The sequence below is a fragment of the Rattus norvegicus genome, chromosome X, assembly GCF_036323735.1.
Source record: "Rattus norvegicus strain BN/NHsdMcwi chromosome X, GRCr8, whole genome shotgun sequence".
Taxonomy (NCBI): domain Eukaryota; kingdom Metazoa; phylum Chordata; class Mammalia; order Rodentia; family Muridae; genus Rattus; species Rattus norvegicus.
In genome coordinates this window covers 98,958,334-98,977,099 of record NC_086039.1, presented here as the reverse complement: position 1 = coordinate 98,977,099, position 18,766 = coordinate 98,958,334, and positions in this window count along the sequence as shown.

The following is an 18,766-nucleotide window of genomic DNA, read 5'->3' as shown; positions in this document are numbered from 1 at the left end:
AAAAAGAAACAAGCCGAGAAAGAAATTAGGGAAACGACACCCTTCATAATAGACCCAAATAATATAAAGTACCTCGGTGTGACTTTAACCAAGCAAGTAAAAGATCTGTACAATAAGAACTTCAAGACACTGAGGAAAGAAATTGAAGAAGACCTCAGAAGATGGAAAGATCTCCCATCCTCATGGATTGGCAGGATTAATATAGTAAAAATGGCCATTTTACCAAAAGCAATCTACAGATTCAATGCAATCCCCATCAAAATACCAATCCAATTCTTCAAAGAGTTAGACAGAACAATTTGCAAATTCATCTGGAATAACAAAAAACCCAGGATAGCTAAAGCTATCCTCAACAATAAAAGGACTTCAGGGGGTATCACTATCCCTGAACTCAAGCAGTATTACAGAGCAATAGTGATAAAAACTGCATGGTATTGGTACAGAGACAGACAGATAGACCAATGGAATAGAATTGAAGACCCAGAAATGAACCCACACACCTATGGTCACGTGATTTTTGACAAAGGAGCCAAAACCATCCAATGGAAAAAAGATAGCATTTTCAGCAAATGGTGCTGGTTCAACTGGAGGGCAACATGTAGAAGAATGCAGATCGATCCATGCTTATCACCCTGTACAAAGCTTAAGTCCAAGTGGATCAAGGACCTCCACATCAAACCAGACACACTCAAACTAATAGAAGAAAAACTAGGGAAGCATCTGGAACACATGGGCACTGGAAAAAATTTCCTGAACAAAACACCAATGGCTTATGCTCTAAGATCAAGAATTGACAAATGGGATCTCATAAAACTGCAAAGCTTCTGTAAGGCAAAGGACACTGTGGTTAGGACAAAACGGCAACCAACAGATTGGGAAAAGATCTTTACCAATCCTACAACAGATAGAGGCCTTATATCCAAAATATACAAAGAACTCAAGAAGTTAGACCGCAGGGAAACAAATAACCCTATTAAAAAATGGGGTTCAGAGCTAAACAAAGAATTCACAGCTGAGGAATGCCGAATGGCTGAGAAACACCTAAAGAAATGTTCAACATCTTTAGTCATAAGGGAAATGCAAATCAAAACAACCCTGAGATTTCACCTCACACCAGTGCGATTGGCTAAGATCAAAAACTCAGGTGACAGCAGATGCTGGCGAGGATGTGGAGAAAGAGGAACACTCCTCCATTGTTGGTGGGATTGCAGACTGGTAAAACCATTCTGGAAATCAGTCTGGAGGTTCCTCAGAAAATTGGACATTGAACTGCCTGAGGATCCAGCTCTACCTCTCTTGGGCATATACCCAAAAGATGCCTCAACATATAAAAGAGACACGTGCTCCACTATGTTCATCGCAGCCTTATTTATAATAGCCAGAAAATGGAAAGAACCCAGATGCCCTTCAACAGAGGAATGGATACAGAAAATGTGGTACATCTACACAATGGAATATTACTCAGCTATCAAAAACAACGAGTTTATGAAATTCGTAGGCAAATGGTTGGAACTGGAAAATATCATCCTGAGTGAGCTAACCCAATCACAGAAAGACATACATGGTATGCACTCATTGATAAGTGGCTATTAGCCCAAATGCTTGAATTACCCTAGATCCCTAGAACAAACGAAACTCAAGACGGATGATCAAAATGTGAATGCTTCACTCCTTCTTTAAATGAGGAAAAAGAATACCCTTGGCAGGTAAGGGAGAGGCAAAGATTAAAACAGAGACTGAAGGAACACCCATTCAGAGCCTGCCCCACATGTGGCCCATACATATACAGCCACCCAATTAGACAAGATGGATGAAGCAAAGAAGTGCAGACCGACAGGAGCCGGATGTAGATCGCTCCTGAGAGACACAGCCAGAATACAGCAAATATAGAGGCGAATGCCAGCAGCAAACCACTGAACTGAGAATAGGTCCCCTATTGAAGGAATCAGAGAAAGAACTGGAAGAGCTTGAAGGGACTCGAGACCCCAAAAGTACAACAATGCCAAGCAACCAGAGCTTCCAGGGACTAAGCCACTACCTAAAGACTATACATGGACTGACCCTGGACTCTGACCCCATAGGTAGCAATGAATATCCTAGTAAGAGCACCAGTGGAAGGAGAAGCCCTGGGTCCTGCTAAGACTGAACCCCCAGTGAACTAGTCTATGGGGGGAGGGCGGCAATGGGGGGAGGGTTGGGAGGGGAACACCCATAAGGAAGGGGAGGGGGGAGGGGGATGTTTGCCCGGAAACCGGGAAAGGGAATAACACTCGAAATGTATATAAGAAATACTCAAGTTAATAAAAAATAAAAATAAAAAAAAAAAAAAAAAGAACATTAGCTGCTTTACCAGAACACCTGGGTTTGATTCCCAATAGCAATTCACAACTGTAAGTAACTTCCACCTCTCTTCTGGCCTCCATGAGCACTCAAAAAGTCACACAAAAATACATGCAAGATTCTTTTTATTTGAAGAATTTTATTGAGTTTATTTATTATTCTTAAAGGAATGGGTATCTATATCATTTATGAAATAAATCAATGTAAGTCTTATTTTTGTACATTTTTCTGTATTTCACTCTTTGCTCTATAGGTCTAATATTTCATGAATAATCTTTACTTCCTTAGTAGTTCAAATAATTTTAGTTCCTCTGGGGGTTACTAAGAGAAAATTGTCTAAAAGCACATGATCTGTAAATAGTGACAGTGTATTCATTCTTTCAGCATAGTGAAAATAGTATTTGTGGGTTTTTTTGTTGTTATTATTGTTTGGCTTTTTTTTTTTAGGGTGAGTGTTGTATTTTGTTTGCTTTTTGTGTTTTGGTTTTGTCTTTTTTTGGTTTGGTTTTTTTTTTTATTAATTTCAAACTATACACCGAGGAACATCTATGTTAAAATATTCCTGTGGAAGAGCACATCAATTGATTGTCCAATGTCAAATGTTTGCCTTGAAATCATTCATACAGGCAACATTACACAGAGTAAACAAGCTATATTTCAGAATATATATTTGCTACACATAATGTATTACTCTCTATATATTCCTAAATATAACTTGTCCAGTACACATTTATTGTATATAAAGGAATATGTAATAAATGCAATAAAAATTAATGAAAAAAAGGGAGCCTGAATTTAAAGATGGTTGCAGAGGGGCATTTGAGAGGGTTTTGAGGAAGAAAAGAAGAGTGTTGAAAACAAAGAAAATAGAAAATGTTGTAATCAAATTGTAATTTCACGAATAAAAATAATAAAGAAAAGAGAAGCCATAGCATGAGCCATTTTACGTTATTTCTTACTTAAAGAGGCTGTAACTGAGGATTCGTTATTGTTTGATAATATTGTATATGGTCATTTTAGTCATGGTTATATATGATGTTTTAAAAGTTAAGTAAGTTTATGTTCTTCCAAGTCCTGTTTTGAATCATGGAAGCATGAAAAAATTAATTAAATGTTTTTAATCCTACAGAGAATTTGCTGCATTGTTTTTCTTTTACATGATGGCAAGTTTTCAAATATTGAGCTATTCTTACCATTTCATGTCTGAGCCAAATTTGATCAATATTTAACACTTTACAGAGATCGTCTTCATGTATTTTATTACTTACAATTTTCCAATCTTACTGAGATTATGTTGCATTAACATCTAAAGAACTGTAATGTTCAGTTTTGAAGTAATAAAAAATCAGAGGAGGAAATCTTTATTATTTGCAATTCAAAGAGTTTGTTTAAATGAGGGCTTATATATTCTTTAAATATTTTATAGATTTTTTTCTGTACAACCCTGCTATAGTTGTGATATTCCTTAGTAATTGTTTACAGATAGTTTTTCTTAAATTATTGTTATGGCACAACAACATTGATCTACTCAAGATTAAAAGGCTTATTTAAATTTTCTGCTTCGTTAAGTCATGTTGGCTTCTAATTTTATTGGCACACATTTATTTATAATTGTCCTCTCTATTTTGTCATGTCTATTACAGTGGAAGTGGTGTTGTATTTTCCATCTCTATTGCTTTCTAATTGTTCCTTCACACTTTCATGTGTCTATCCTTCTTGAATATAAATCTGTCCATAGCCTCAGTCTTTGGTATTAAGGAACTTCGCTTCTGTTTTGCATTACACTAATATATTGTATCATTTGTATTTTAAGTTGACTTTTTGTTGTTTTTTTTATTTTATATAATCTTTTTATTTTATGCTCAAGATTTTATCCCACTCCCAGTCTACCCTTGGACTGTTCCACATCCCATACCTGCTCCCCACTTCCCCACCCCAGTTTCCATAAGGATGTCCCCACTCTGCCATCCTCTACCCCACCAAACCTTTCCAAGCCCTGAGGCCTCCAGTCTCTTGAGAGTTAGGTGCATCTTCTCTGACTGAGTCCAGACCAGGCAGTCTTCTGCTATGTATCTACTAGAAGGCTCATATTAACTGGTGCATGCTGTCTGGTTGGAGGTCCAGTGTCTGAGAGAACTTGGGGTCCAGGTTAGTTAAAACTGCTGATCCTCCTATAGGGTGACCCTCTTCCTCAGCTTCTTCCAGCATTTCCTTAATTCAACAACAGGAGTCACCAGCTTCTTTCCATTATTGGGTGTAAATAACTGCCTCTCATTCTTTCAGCTGTTTGTTGGATATTTCAAGGGTAGTCTTGATAGGTCCATTTTTGTGAACACTCCCATGCCTCAGTAATAGTGTCAGGCCTGGGGCCTCCCCTTGAGATGGATACCACTTTCGGCCAATAGCTGGACCTCCTTTTCCAGGCTCCTCTCCATTTTTGTCCCTGCAGCTCTTTCAGACAGGAACAATTACAGGTCAGAGTATTGACTGTGGAATGGCAACCCCATCCCATTATGAGAGGAGAGCATATGTGCCTGGGGTTTGATAGCACATATCATAGGAGCTGTTGAACAATCTCTGTAGAGTGAGTTAGTTGCCTGATATCTCATGCTGAAGTTTGAATATTATAGTTGAGAGGGGAAGATGTTCCTTAATTTGTAGTAGAGAAACAGCATGAGATGGAAATTGTAGGATACATGGAAGGTTTGATTGATCGGTCACAGGCTCAGATCACAAGTAGAGTCAGCACATATGGGCCAAGGTGTGTGTGTGTGTGTGTGTGTGTGTGTGTGTGTGTGTGTGTGTGTGTGTGTATTTGTGCTGAAAACTGCCTATAGAGTTCTTTCTGCCTTCCAAAACTCCCACCTCAGTGCATTTGCTTATGAACCACTCTAATAGGGGTTAGAGACAAGCTCAGAAGTAGGGTCCTTGCATAGCATGTGTAGGGACTGGAGGTCCCTACCAAGTACTTTAAAATTAAGGAACAAACACACACATCTGTCTATTCAAAAAACCATACAGGAAAGGGGAGATTAGACAAGAAAACAGACAGGATACACATATAATTCAGCCTAGCCATGACAGTGCAATACCGAACAAGCACAGGGGCCATGATTTTTTGATCATTACACAATTCATTTTTTTGCCCACAGTACCCCTCCCAGAGTTCTTCATCCCCCCTCACCTTTATCTAAAAAGCAGCTTTATACCCCCATTTATCTCTCTTCCCTGTTTCATCAAGTCTCTACAGGATTTGGCACATCCTCTCCCATTGAAACCAGAAGGGGAAGATTCCCAGGGCAAGGAGCATGTCTAATAAGATTCAGATAAGCCTTCATCATTCCTTCGAGGCAAAAGAGAAAGTCCCTGGAGAAACCAAACAGGAAAATGACCTACATGGTGGCTAGAGAATTGGCCCAGTGGTGAAGAGCACTGAGTGCTGATTTCAAATCCCAGCCACCATATGGTGGTACACAACCACCTGTAATGATCTTTGACACCCTCTTCTGATGTGTCTGAAGACAGCTACAGTGTGCTTAAATATATAATATTTAATAATATAGTTAATACTTTATATAATGTATATATGTAATATTATAATTTCTAAAATATAAATATTTTTTAATAAAAAGATTGCCTACAAGTAAATGACTGAGCTTGGCTGCCATTGGTCAGCTCAGGGATGACATCACAATTTGCCTTCTTTGACCTAACAATGCTCACCAGCACTGAAAAGGCAGGTTGCTGGCTGAGTCATAGAAAGAGAGAAAATTTCACCATAAGTAGGGCAATTTCTAGATTGCTCCTGGGGTGAAGAGACAGAAATCTCTGCTATCCAAATCAGCCGGATTCAGCAAAGAAATTAATGCTTTTATAAACATGGGAAAAGGTGTCCAACTAAGGCCCAAGGTGAATGTCTCTTTTCATCCATTTTATGCTGAATTTCAGAAAACAAATGGAGGAGCAACAGCCAAACACCTGCCAGGGCTTTGCAGAATTCTCTAGAAAGTTTTCAGAAAAATGGAGCTCCATCTCAAAGTCGAAAAGGCAAAGTAGGAACCCCTAACCAAGCTCAAAAAAGATCAGTACAAGGAGGAAATGAGGAATTACACAGGAAAGAGAAGAAGGCAGGATGCAAACGCACCACGGAAGCCCACGTCTTCTTTCCTTCTTTTCTTCCTTAGACCACTTTCCCCAACTGAAGGAAGAGAACCCAAACTGGACAGTGGCGGAGGTTGCCAAGGCTACTAGGAAGATGGTGTCCATGTCTGCCTATGTGGACAAAATTCCCTATGAACAGTAGGCTGCTCTTGTTCCGGCAAAGTACCTTGAGGACATGGAGTCCTACTGCTACCAGTGCCAGGGCAGGAAGAGAAACTTCTTGGTACAGGGAAAGGACAGATTGAAACAATAAAACACCATACAATTGGCTTCCTGGCCCTGGTGTGTTGTATTTTCAGACTGCCATTGGATGCTATGCTATGGTTTTGAGTGGTTTGACTCATGTCTAGCCTTGGGGAGGCTGGCTTTCAGAGAGGCTGCAGGACCCAAATGGCATAAGTTGAATTGGGTACTCAAACACATGTGAAAAGCCATTTACGTACAGGGAGCCAGCCCCACAGCAACTTTTGGGACCAAAAAGGATAGTGATAAGCTCAGAGATTTCTTAGTAAAAGTCCTAGCTTTTGCTGCAGTTTGCCATCTCATAGGAATGGGGCCAAAATGACAGCAAATAGTGCTTTCTGCGTAGGCAGCCATTTTGGTTTTGATTACAACTCTGGGTTTATAGTCAAGTAGTTTGTATTTTGACACATCAGGTCCATGTGGCAGGTGAGGGTCCATGTGGGGCCTCCAGTCTCTTGAGAGTTAGTTGCATCCTCTCTGACTAAACCTGACCCGGCAGTCCTCTGCTGTATATATGTTGGGGGCCTCATATCTGCTAGTGTACGCTGCCTGGTTGGTGGCCAAGTGTCTCTGAGAGATCTGGAGTATCCAAGTGTGATGATTTGTATATGTTTGTCCCAGGGAGTGTCATTATTAGAATATTAGGCCTTGTTGGGGGAAGTGTGTCACTGTGGGAACCCTCCTCCTAGCTGCCTGTAGATGCTCAGTCTGTTCTTGGCTTCTTTCGGGTGAAGATGTACAACTCAGCTCCTCCTGCCCCATGCCTGCCTGGATGCTGCCATGATCCTGTCTTGATGATAATGGACTGAGCCTCTGAACCTGTAAGCCAGCCCCAATTAAATTTTGTCCTTTATAAAACTTGCATTGATCACGGTGTCTGTTCTCTGCAATAAAACCCTAACCAGGACACCAGGTTAACTGAGACTGCTGGTCCTCCTACAGACTGGCCCTCCTCCTCAGTTTCTTCCAGCTTTTCACCAAATCAAACACAAGGGTCAACAGCTTCTATCGATTGGTTGGGAGTAAAATCCTGCATCTGAGTCTTTCAGCAGCTGCTTGCTGGGCCTTTCAGAGGGCAGTCATGGTAGGCCCCTGTGTGTAATCATGAGTTTGGAGGAAAATTGGTGGATCTAGAAAATTTTGTACTAGTGAGGTAACTCAGACTCAAAAGAACATGCATTCTATGTACTCTCATATAAGTGGATATTTGCCAAAAAAAATTACAGACTACCCAGAATACAATCCACAGAACTGAAGAAATATAACAAGGTGAAGGGCCCAAGTGAGGATGCCTTAATCCCATTTGTGAGGAAGAAGAAAGGTATCAAGGTAGGATGGGGGGGGTGTGAGAGAGGGAGGGAGGGACCTGGCTAGCAAGGGGACAGGGAGAGGAAGGCTATCAAGTGTTAGCGTAGAACAGGACTGAAACACCTAGAGACAGCAGAAAGAACAGAAACAGGCAACTTCAGGAGTTAGGAGGTAGGGGGACCCTGGAGAATGTACCAGAGACTTGGGAGGTGAGAGACTTTCAGGACTCAAAGGGAGGGACGTTAGATGACATGTGCTTCAGTGAGGAGAGCATACTTGTAGTGCCTACCTGATGTATATACCCTGGTTTTTGCTCCAGTGTTTGAGAGATCTCAGGGATCCAGGTTTATTGAGAATACTAGTCCTCTTACAGGGCTGTCCTCCTCCTCAGCTTCCTCTAACTTTTCCCTTATTCAACCACAGGGGTCAGCAGCTTCTGGTGATTGGTTGGATGCACCTATCTGAATCATACTCTTTCAGCTGCTTGTTGGGTCTTTTGGAGGGCAATCATGATAGATCCCTTTTTGTGAATGCCCCATAGCCTCAGTAAGGTTGTCAGGTCTTGGGGCTTCCTCTTGAGTTAGATCCCACTTTGGGCCTGACAGTGTACTTCCTGTTCCACAGGCTTTTCTCCATTTTTGTCCCTGAATTCTTTCACACTGGAATAATTCTGGGTCATAGTTTTTGATTGTGGGATTGAAACCCCATCATACAAGAGATGAGAGCATTTGTGCCTGGGATTTTACAGCACATATCATAGGAGCTGGTGAACAATTTACAGAGAGTAAGTTAGTTACTTCACATCTCTTGCTGAAGTTTGAATATTATGGTTGAGAGGGGAAGATGTCACTTAATTTGTAGTAAGGAACATCATGGGACAGAAATTGTAGGATATATGGAAAGTTTGATTGTTCAGTCACAGGCTCAGATCATAAGTAGAGTCAGCACATATGGGACAAGGTGTGGTGTGTGGGGTGTGTGTGTGTGTGTGTGTGTGTGTGTGTGTGTGTATGCTGAAAACTGCCTATAGGGTTCCTTCTGTCTTCCAAATCTCTCACCTCAGTGCATTTGTTTATGAACCACTCTACCGGGATATAGAGATATAGCTCAGTGTAAGGTTCTGGATTAGCATGTGTAGGGCTTGCGCTTCCCTCACCAGTAATTCAAAATACACAACAAACACACAAATATTTCTAATCAAAAAAATCATACAGGAAAGGGGAGATCATACAGGAAAACATACAGGAAATATAAACAATTTAGCCTAGCCATTACAATGAGACATCAGAGGAGCCATGATTTTTGATCATTACATCCTTCATTTATTTTTGCCCCCAATATCCCTCCCAGAATTTGTAGTCCACCCTCCCCTTCTCCTGACAAGGAGCTCTATATGCCAGTCATGCCCCTTCCTTGTGGCATCAAGTCTCTGCAGGATTTGGCACATCCTCTCCCACTGAGTCCAGATTCCCAAGAACAGTAGCAACTCTAATAAGTTTCAGATAAGCATTTATTGTTCCTTAGAAGCAAAAGAGAAAGTCACTGGAGAAACTACCACTAAGAGGGCCTACCTGGGGCTTGGAGAATTGGTTCAGTGATTAAGAGCTCTGACTGCTCTTTGAAAGGTCCTGGTTTCATATCCCTGCCATCATATAGGGGCTCACAACCATCTGTAATAAGCTCTGATACCCTCTTCTGGTGTGTCTGAGGACAGCTACACTGTATTTATAGGGGGGTGGGGTGGCTACTACCTGTAAATGACTGAGCTTGGCTGCCATTGGTCAGCTAAGTCATGACATCACAATTTGCCTTCTTTGACCCAGCAATGCCCACCAGCAATGCAAATCTGGGCCCTGGCACATACAGAGGGAAAATTTCACCATAAGTAGTGTACATTCTAGATTGCTCCTAGGGTGAAGAGATAGAAACTCTGCTATTCAAATCAGCAGGATCCAACAAAGATATTCATATATAAACATGGGAAAAGATGTCCAACTAAGGACCAAGGTGAATGTCTCTTCTTACATCCATTTTATGCTGAATTTCGTAAAACAAATGGAGGATCAACAGCCAAACACCTGCCAGAACTTTGCAGAATTCTCTAGAAAGTGTTCAGAACAATGGAGATCCATCTCAAAGCACAAAAAGGCAATGTATGAAGCTGTAACCAAGCTAGACAAATATCAATGCAGGGGTAAAATGAAGAAATAGAAGGAAAGAGAAGGAAAAGAAGAAAGAGGGATATATATGCCACAAACCTCATTCCTGTTCTTCCTGGACCACTTTGCCCAACTGAAGGAAGAGAATGCAAACTGGACAGTGGTAGAGGTGGCCGAGGCTGCCGGAGAGATGTGGTCCAGGTCTCCCCATGTGGACAAAATTCTCTATGAAGAGAAGGCTGCTCTTATGCGGGCAAAGTACCTTGAGAAGCAGGAGGTATATTGCCCCCAATGCCAGGGCAGGAAGAGAAACTTCTGGTATAAGGCAAGCACAGTTTGAAACAATTAAAGATCATTTAACTGACTTTCTCGCCCTGTTTTGTATTTTCAGACTACCCTTAGACGGTATGCTATGGTATTGTGTGGTTTTATTCAGTTATAGCCTTGGGGAGCCTGGCTTTCAGAGAAGTCTCTAAGATAGGGAAATGGCTGCAGGGACTTGCATATAGGGAGCTAGCCCCACATTGGCTTTGGGCGCCAAAGAGTATAGTGATCAGCTCAGAGATTTCTTAATACAAATCGTAGCTTTTGCTTCAACCTGCCATCTCATGGGAATTGGGCCAAAAAGACAGCGAATTGTGCTGTGTGTGCAGGCAGCCATTTTGATTTTGATTACAACTCTGGGTTTTGAAACAAGTTGTTTGGATTTCAACACATCTGGTCCAGGGGACCGGTTTGGGTCCATGTGGGACCTCCAGTCTCGCCAGGGTTAGATGCATCTTCTCTGACTGAACCCAGACCTGGTAGTCCTCTGCTGTATATGTGTTGGGTGCCTCATATCTCCTAGGGTATGCTGCCTGGTTTCTGGTCCAGTGTGTCTGAGAGATCTTGGGAATTCAGGTTAATTGAGAATGTTGGTCATCCTACAGGGTCACCTTCCTCCTCAGTTTCTTCTGGGTTTTTCCTCATTCAATGACAGGGACCAACATCTACTGTCCATTTGTTGCTTTTCTGGAGCTCCTTGTTGGGCCTTTCTGAGGGCAGTCATGGTAAGCCCCTGTTTGTAAGCATGAGTTTGGCAGGCAAATGGATAGAACTAGAAAATATCCTAGTGATGTAACTCAGTCTCAAAAGAACATGCATTGTATGTACTCACTGACAAGTGGACATTAGCCAAAAAAGTAATCAGATTACCCAGAATACAATCCACAGCTCTCAAGAATGTTAACAAGCTAAAGGAACCAAGTGATATTACCTCAATCCCTCTTGGGAGGAAGAAGAAAGAAATTAAGGTGAGGCATGGGTAGTGATGGAGGTACCTGGCTGGCAAGGAGAGAGAGGGAAGAGGATCAGGTATTGGTGGGTGGCAGGACTGAAGGCCTGAGGCATGGCAGAAAGAATGAAAATAGGCACCCACAGGAGGTAGGAGATGGGAGGACCCTGGAGAATGTACCAGAGAACTGAGAGGTGAGAGGCTTTCAGGATTCAAAGGGACTCAAAGGGACTCAAAGGGAGGGACCTTAGATGACATGCCCTTCAGTGGGAAGAACATACTTGTAGAGCCTACCTATTGTATCCTGCCTGGTTGTTGTTTGAGTTTTTGAGAGATCTCAGGGGTCCTGGTTAACTGAGAATACTGGTCCTCCTACAGGGATGCCCTCCTCTTTTGCTTCCTCCAACTTTTCCCATATTCAACCACAGGGGTCAGCAACTTTCGGTGATTGGTTGGATGCACATATCTGCATCTGACTCTTTCAGCTGCTTGTTTGGTCTTTAGGAGGGAAATCATGATAGATCCCGTTTTGTGAATGCCCCGTTGCCTCGGTAATGTTTTCAGGTCTTGGGGCTTCTCCTGGAGTTAGATGCTATTTTGGGCTTGACTCTGTACTTCTTTTTCCTCAGGGTTTTCTCCATCTTTGTCCCTGCAGTTCTTTCCAAATGGAACAATTCTGGGTCAAAGTTTTTGGCGGTGGTATGATAACCCCATCACATTTTGGACAGGAAAGCACATATCATAGGAGCTGGTGAACAATCTTTGTAGAGTAAGATGCTTGATATCAAATGCTGAAGTTTGAATTTTATTGTTGAGAGGGGGAGATGTCACTTAATTTGTAGTAAGGAAACACATCATAGGATAGAAATTATAGGTACTTGGAAGGTTTGATTGATCAGTCATAGGCTAAGATTGCAAGTAGAGTCAGCATATATGAACCAAGCTCTGTGTGTGTGTGTGTGTGTGTGTGTGTGTGTGTGTGTGCTGAAAACAGTCTATAGATTTCCTCCTGCCTTCCAAATATCCCGCTTCATTGCATTTGTTTATGAACCACTCTAATGAGGGTTAGAGGTACAGCTCAGTGGTAGGGTTTTTCCTACCATGTATAGGGCTTGGTTTTCTCTCCCATGTACTTGAAAACTGCACAACAAACACACAAATCTTTCTAAACAAAAAAGCATACAGGAACAGGGAGTTCATTCAGGAAAACATAGAGGAAATATATACAATTCTGACTAGCCATTATAATGCATTACTGAGCCAACAAAGGGGCCATGATTTTTTGATGATTACATGCTTCATTTTTGCCCCAAGGCCCCCTCCAAGAGGTCTTCATTCCCCCTCTCCTTTGCCTAAAATGGGACTCTATAGCCCCATGAATCCCCCTTCACTGTATCATAAAGTTTCTGCAGGATTTGGTATCCTCCACTGAGACCAGACAGGGCTAGATCTCAGGGCCAGTATCAACTCTAATAAGGTTCAGATAAGTCTTTATTATTCCTTAGAGGCAAAAGAGAAAGTCTCTGGAGTAAGAAACCACTAAGAGGGCTTACCTGAGAGCTGGAGATTTGGCTCATTGGTTAAGAGCACTGACTGTTCTTCTGGAGGTCCAATTTCAAATCCCAGCCACCCTATGGTGGCTCACAACCATCTGTAATGAGATATGATACCCTCTGCTGGTGTTTCTGAAGACAGATACCGTGTATTTATAATAAATAATTTTTAAAAAAGAAGGCATGCCTATAAATGACTGAGCTTGGCTGCCATTGGTCAGCTTAGTCATGACATCACAATTTGCCTTCTTTGTCCCAACAATGCCCACCAGCACTGAAATTCTGGACCCTGGCTTGTGGAACACAGGGAGAAAATTTCACCATAAGTAGGGCAATTTCTAGATTGTTCCGGGGGTGAAGAGACAGAAATCTCTGCTATCCAAATCAGCAGGTTCCAGTAAAGGTATTCATGCTTTTATAAACCTGGGAAAAGAAGTCCAAATGAGGCCCAAGGTGAATGTCTCTTCTTACATGCATTTTATGTTGAATTTCAGAAAACAAATAAAGGACTGATAGCCAAACACCTACCAGGACTTTGCAGAATTCTCTGGAAAGTATTTAGAAAAATGAAGATCCATCTCAAAGCAGGAAAAGTCTAACTATGAAGCCCTAGCCCACTCAACAAAGATTAGTACAAGGATAAAATGGGGAATTACAGAGGAAAGAGAAGGAAGAGAAGAAGGAGGGATGCAAACACACCTCAGAAGCCCACATCCTTATTCCTGCTCTTCTCTCTGGACCACTTTAGCCAGCTGAAGAAAGAGAACCCAAACTGGACATTGGTGGAGGTGGCCAAGGCTGCAGGAAAGATGTGGTCCATGTCTGCTGATGTGGATAAAATTCTCTAAGAAAAGAATGCTGTGCTACTGAGGACAAAGTACCTCGATGAGCGGGAGGCCTACTGCTACCAATGCCAGGACAGGAAGAGAAACTTCTTGGGATAGGGCAAGCACAGTCTGAAACAATAAAACATCATTCAACTGGATTTCTGGTCCTGGATTTTTGTATCTTTAGACTGCCCTTGGATGTTATACCCTGGTAGTGAGTGGTTTGATTCAGGTCTAGCCTTAGAAAGGCTGGTTTTCAGAGAGGTATCTCTAAGATGGAGAAATGTCTATAGGAACAAAATGGCCTCAGTTGACCCGAGTGTACAAACTCAAGTGAAAAGCAATTTGTGTGCAGGGAGCGAGCTCCACAGTAGTTTTTGGGACCAAAGTGTATAGTGATCTGCTCACAGATTTCTTAACACAAATCTTAGCATTTGCTAAGGCTTGCCATCTCAGGGGAATGGGACCAAAAAGCCAGCAAATTTTTCTGTCTGTGCAGACAGCCACTTTGATTTTGATTACAACTCTGAGTTTTGAAACAAGTTGTTTGGATTTTGAAACATCTGGTCCAGGGGACTGGTTTGGGACCATGTGGGGCCTCCAGTCTCCTCAGGGTTAGGTGTATCTTCTCTGACTGAACCAGACCTGGCAGTCATCTGCTATATATGTGCTGGGGGCCTTATATTTGCTAGTGTATTCTGCCTGGTTGGTGGTCAAGTGTTTCTGAGAGATCTTTGGGATACAGGCTAATTGAATGGGATGGTCCTCCTACAAGATCACCCTCCTCTTTACTTTCTTCCTCGTTTTCCCTAATTTAACCTCATGGGTCAACAACTTCTATCCATTGGTTGGGTGTAAAAACCTGAATCTGAGTCTTTCTGCAGTTGCCTGTTGGACCTTTCAGAGGGCAGTCATGGTAGGCCCCTGTTTGTAAGCATGTAATTTGCAGGCAAATGGATGAAACCAGAAAATATCATCCTAGTGAAGTAACTCAGACTCAAAAGATCATGGATTGTATGTACTCACTAATAGGTGCATATATATATATATATATATGTATATATATATATATATACATATATATATATATACATATATATATATATATATGCATATCACTGAATACAATCAACAGCAGCACTTGGAAGGTTAAGAAAATGAAGGGTCCAAGTAAAGATCCCTCAATCCCAGTGGGGAGGAAGAAGATAGCAATCATGGTGTGAGAGAGCAGGGAGAGTTGGAGGGACATGGCTTGCAAGGGGACAGAAATGAGAAGAGGATCAGGTATTGGGAAAGAGCAGGACTAAACCCTTGGGGGACAGCAGAAAGAATGGAAACAGTCAAGCCCAAGAGGTAGGAGATGGGGGTCCCTGGAAAATGTACCAGAGACCTGGGGGGTGAGAGACTTTCAGGATGCAAAGGGAGGGACCTTAGATGACAGGCCTATCATTGGGGAGAGAGTATTGTAGAACCTACCTGGTGTGTGCTGCCTGGCTTTTGTTCCAGTGTTTGAGAGATTGAAGGGGTCCACGTTAATTGAGAATATTGGTCCTCCTACAGGGTTGCCCTCTTCCTTAGCTTCCTCCAACTTTTCCCTTATTCAACAACAGCGAACTACAGCTTTTATCAATTGGTTGGATGACTCTTTCAGCTGCTTGATGAGACATTTGGAAGCCATCATGATAGATCCATTTTGTGAATGCCCCATAGCCTCAGTAATGGTGTCAAGTCTTGGGACTTTCCTTTGAGTTAGATCCCATTTTGGGACTGACTCTGTACTTCCCTTTCCTCAGGCTTTTCTCCATTTTTTTGTCCCTGCAGTTCTTTAAAAGAGCAACAATTCTGGTTCATAATTTTTAACTGTGGGATGCTAACCCCTTCACATTGTGGAGAGGAGAGCATTTGTGCCTGGGATTTGACAGCAAATATCATAGGCATTGGTGAAAAAAATCTCTGTAGAGTAAATTAGTTGCTTGATATCTCTTGCTGAAGTTTGAATGTAATGGTTGAGAGAGAAAGACGTCCCTTAATTTGTACTAAGGAACCACATCATGGGACAGAAAGTTTAGAATACTTGGAAGGTTTGATTGATCATTCACAGGCTCAGAGCACAAGTAGAGTCAGCACATATGGGCCAAGGTGTGTGTGTGTGTGTGTGTGTGTGTGTGTGTGTGTGTGTGTGTGTGTGTGCTGAAAACTGCCTATTCGGTTCCTTCTGCATTCCAAACCTCCCACCTCTGTGCATTTCTGAACCACCCTAATAAAGGTTAGAGATATAGTTCAGGGGTAGGGTCCTTTCCTACCATGCGTAGGGCCTGGTTTTCCATCTCCACTACTTCAAAACTATACAACAAACATACAAATCTTTCTAAGAAAAAACCATGAAGGAAAGGGGAGATATACAGGAAAACATACATTAAATATAAACAATTCTGCATAGTCATTTCTATGAATTACCAAGCCAGCACAGGGGCTATGATTTTTTTTATCATTACATGCTTCAGTTGTTTGCCCCCAGTTCCCCTTCCAGAGTTCATCCTCCTTCACTCCCCTTCATTTGAAAAGCAGCTCTATATCCCCATATATCCCCCTTCCTTGTAGCATCAAGTCTCTAAAGGGTTTAGCACAACCTCTCCTACTAAGACCAGACATGGCCAGATTTCCAGGGCCAGTAGCAACTCTAATAAGTTTCATATAAGTCTTTATAGTTCCTAGTAGTCAAAAGAGAAAGTGTCTGGAGAAACCATCCATTAAAGGGGCCTACCTGTGGTCTGGAGAATTGGCTCACTGGTTTAGAGCACTGACTGCTATTCTAGATGTCCTCATTTCAAATCCCTGTCACTATATTGTGGCTTACAACCCTCTATAATGAGATCTGATACCCTCTTCTGCTGTGTCTGAAGACAGCTACAGTGTATTTATATATAATAAATAAATAAATCTTTACAAAAAAGAGGACCTACTTGTAAATGACTTATCTTGGCTGCCATTGGTCAGCTCAGGCATGACATCACAATTTCCCTTCTTTGTCCCAACAATGCCCAGCAGCACTGAAAAAGCTGGGCCCTGGATGAGGCACACACAGAGAAAATTTCACCATAAGTAGGGCACTTTCTAAATTGCTCCTGGGGTGAAGAGACAGAAATCTCTGCTATCCAAATCAGCAGGATCCAGCAAAGGTATTCATGCTTTTATAAACTTGGGGAAAGTAGTCCAAGTAAGGCCTAATGTGAATGTCTCTTCTTACATCCATTTTATGCTGAATTTCAGAAAACAAATGGAGAAACAGCCAAACACCTACCAGGACTTTGCAGAATTATCTAAAAAGTTTTCAGAAAAATGGAGATCCATCTCAAAGCACAAAAAGGCAAATTATGAAGCCCCAGCCAAACTCAATAAAGATTAGTACAAGGATGAAATGAGTAATTACACAGGAAAGAGAAGGAAGAGAAGAAGGAGGGATGCAAAGACACGTGGAAAACTGACATCCTCATTCCTGCTCTTCTCTCTGTAGCTCTTTGCCCAACTAAAGGAACAGAACCCAAACTTGAAAGTGGTGGAGATGAGCAATGTTGCTAAAAAGATGTGGTCCATGTCTGCCAATGATGACAAAATTCCTTATGAACAGAAAGCTGCTCTTATGTGGGCAAAGTACCTTCTGGAACTGGAGACCTACTGCTACCAATGCCAGGGCCGGAAGAGAAACTTCGTGGGATAGGGCAGGCACAGTTTAAAACCATAAAACCTCATTCAACTGGTTTTCTGGCCCTGTGTGTTGTATTTTCAGACTAATCTTGGATGCTGTGCTATGGTAGTGAGTGGTTTGATTCAAGTCTAGCCTTGGGGAAGCTAGCTTTCAGAGAGGCAGCTCTAAGATGGGGAAATGGCTACAGGAACAAAATGTCCTAGGTTGATGTAGGTGAGCAAGCTCATTTGAAAAGCCATTTGCATATGGAGAGCCAGCCCCATAGTGGCTTTTGTGACCAAACAGTATAGTGATATGCTCAGAGCTTTCTTAATACAAATCCTAGCATTTGCTGAGGCTTGCCATCTCATGGAATGGGGCCAACCAGAGCGATGTGTCCTGTCTGTGCAGACATCCATTTTGATTTGATTACAACTCTGGGTTTGGAATCAAGTTGTTTGGATTTTGACATATCAGATCCATGTGAAAGGTAAGGGTCAATGTAGGGTCTCCAGTCTCTTGAGGGTTAATTGAGACTGCTGGTGCTCCTACATGGTGGCCCTCCTCTTCAGCTTCTTCCCAGTTTTCACTCACTCAACCACATGGGTCAACAGCTTTGTCCATTGGTTGGGTGTAAAAAAGCTGCACCTGAGTTTTTAAGCAGCTGTATGTTGGGCCTTTCAGAGGGCAGTCATGTAGGCCTTGTTTGTAAGCATGAGTTTTGCAGGCAAATGGGTGGATCTAGAAAAATTTTTTTCCTAGTGAGGTAACTCAGAATCAAAAGTACCTGCATTTTATGTATTCACTAATAAGTGGGTAATAGTCAAAAATTAAAGAAAGAAAAGAAAATATATAGACTACCCAAATACAATCCACAGAACTCAAGAACGTTAACAAGCTGAAGGGCCCAAGTAAGGATGTCTCAATCCCACTTGGGAGGAAGAAGAAAGCAATCACTGTGTAGCAGGGAGGGGAGGGAGGGAGGGACACGGCTAGCAATGGGACAGGAAGGGAAAGAGGATCAGATATTGGGGAAGAGCAGGACTGAAGCCCTGAGGAACAGCAGAAAGAATGGAAACAGTCAACCTCAAGAGGTAGGAGATGGGGGGACCCTCCGGAATGTACCAGAGACCTGGGAGGTGAGAGAATTTCAGGACTCAAAAGGAGGGACCTTAAATGACATGACCTTCAGTGGGGAGAGAGTACTTGTAGAGCAT